The following is a 2,500-nucleotide window of genomic DNA, read 5'->3' as shown; positions in this document are numbered from 1 at the left end:
TTTTCGAATAGGGTAATGAATCTTTGCCGGGATAAAGACTGTTATGAATCATTGGTAACTAGATATAAAGTATTAGGGGTTTATAATCTGTGTAACAAGTTTGCATCTGTTCATTAGGACATATAAGAGTTAGGGCAAGTGCTTTCATAACCACCTTTTGGTCTTCTGAACTAGTTTTGTTATTTGGAGATATACCACTAATTCGGTGATTTACCCAAATAATGGGCTTTCCTAATGAAAATTAATACCAATAAAATTTCCTTTTTACTTAGAATGAGAAACAAATGACAATAACGTTATCATGTCCCTTTAAAGCAGTGAGACTATTATTTGTAGATATTTACAAAGAAATTAACAAGCCGGGTATCCCCTTTGTATGTAAATGGCCTAATCACTTTTGCATTCAGAAGCTTCTTGAATTTTTCATTTAATAGAGAAAGAGTCCTATCATTTTGGAGTTATACACCCGTTTTGTATTTGCTTTTAAAAACTTTCCTTCTGATACATTTAGATTTTCAAAACCAAAAGTCGTACATTAGTCAATCGCAATTATTGTTGGAATCTATTTTTTAGGCAGTTTGACCATGTTCCATTTAATTTTTACCTTCTTCTTCGACTAAAGCTTTTCCCGCTATGCAGGGTCGCTATTTCTAGAGAGCCGTTTCCAAGTTCTTCTATCTCCGATGTCCTCCATTGTGAGATTTCTCTCCTCCATATCTGGTGTTACACACTCCATCCACCTTCTCTTTGGTCTCCCCCTCGCCCTCCTACCTGGAACATCCATATCCAGCATCCTCCTCCCAACATACTCCTGGTCTCTCCTCATTACGTGCCCAAACCAGTGTAGTCTCTTTTCTTGGATTTTCTTTGACACCTCTGTAACCTTTGTTGTTCCCCTTACCAAGTCATTCCTAACCTTATCCAGTCTCGTGATCCCAGCCATCCATCTTAGCATTCTCATCTCTGCAACATTCATTTTCTTCTCAAAGATCTTTTTCATGGGCCAGGTCTCTGCACCATATGTCATGGCAGGTCTCACTACAGTTTTATGTACCTTTCCCTTTAACTTTAAGTTTATCCTTCGATCACACAACACTCCCAACACTCTTTTCCAATTATTCCATCCAGCTTGAATTCTACTGTTCACTTCCGTTTGGAGTTCTCCTATTTCCTTCACATTTTTACCAACCAGATGAAATACATGTTTTTTATATTTTTTCTTTTATGTTAAAATTAGAGATGGAATTGTGACAGCATATTTCACTAATGTACTATTATTATTATTATTATTATTATTATTATTATTATTATTATTATTATTATTATTATTATTATTTAATGTTGTTGTTGTTGTGGTTTTTAATAATGTCTTTGTTTTTGTCAGTAAACTACTGTGATATAAACGTCTAGTGACATGTGTATAATTTATTATTATTATTATTATTATTATTAATAATAATAATAATAATAATAATAATAATAGTAATAATAATAATAATAATAATAATAATAATAATAATAATAATAATAATAATAATAATAATAATAATAATAAAAGTTTTTCGGTAGGAGACCCTCTTATATGCGTGTTTGATTGAAAGCTATGGCTGCCCTACTGGAGTTAATATTATAAGTCACCTTTTCTATTGTTCTAATTTTCTTCTTTTCAAGAGCTCTGCCATCTGTCTTTAACTGCTCTATGCTCATTTTCAGAGAGGAAATGATTATTCATGAGTTAATGAACTACTTATTTCACTTTAAAAGTGTATAAACATTCGTTTATTCACTAAATCAAAGGATGTTCCAAGGTTCGATGATTGTTTTTATGTTGTATTCGGGTATTGGGGTAATTGGCAACACGTTTCATGCAGCAAGATATGTCTACTTATCATCAGGTGGGAAGAGTAATTGATGGATGAGGGTTTCATAGATGTATTTATATGAATCCAGGTGGGTCTTATTTCAGCCGTCGAATTCCCATTGGCTGCGAATGACATGAGGGCAAAGATAGTAAATTTAGCTGTACCGGGAGGCATGCTCTAGGCAGAGTAATTGGGTCGTGAGTGAGTCACATGTGTGAGAATCCTAGTTAGAGGAATCTGTTTGCTAATTGACCACGGCGCTCGCCTGGTGATGGATCATCAGGAAGTTGAGGGGTGGTATAGCTGGGTCCCTGTAGACACTATCCATCATAAGGTAATGGTATTTTCCACTGAGACATTGGTAAACGGAGACTCAATGGCGCTGTCGCTCAAGGAGCTTCGAGTGGTAACAAGAAATTCAGCAGAGGATGGCTTGATATAACTTTCCGGGATTTATGGAAATAGAAGGGACTTAAGCCTTTCCACAATCTGGTATGTGGGGGCTGGCGTGTCTCTACAGTGACCCAGCCAGATATAATGCTTCCACCATCTAGGCCTTCGTGAAGGTGGTTCTCTCTTATTGCTCCTCCTGGAAGCCTTCTGATGAGGAACTGGACCATATGACAGATCTTTGAGAA

The sequence above is a fragment of the Palaemon carinicauda genome, chromosome 11, assembly GCF_036898095.1.
Source record: "Palaemon carinicauda isolate YSFRI2023 chromosome 11, ASM3689809v2, whole genome shotgun sequence".
NCBI lineage: Eukaryota > Metazoa > Arthropoda > Malacostraca > Decapoda > Palaemonidae > Palaemon > Palaemon carinicauda.
Note: the sequence above shows the minus strand (reverse complement) of the source record.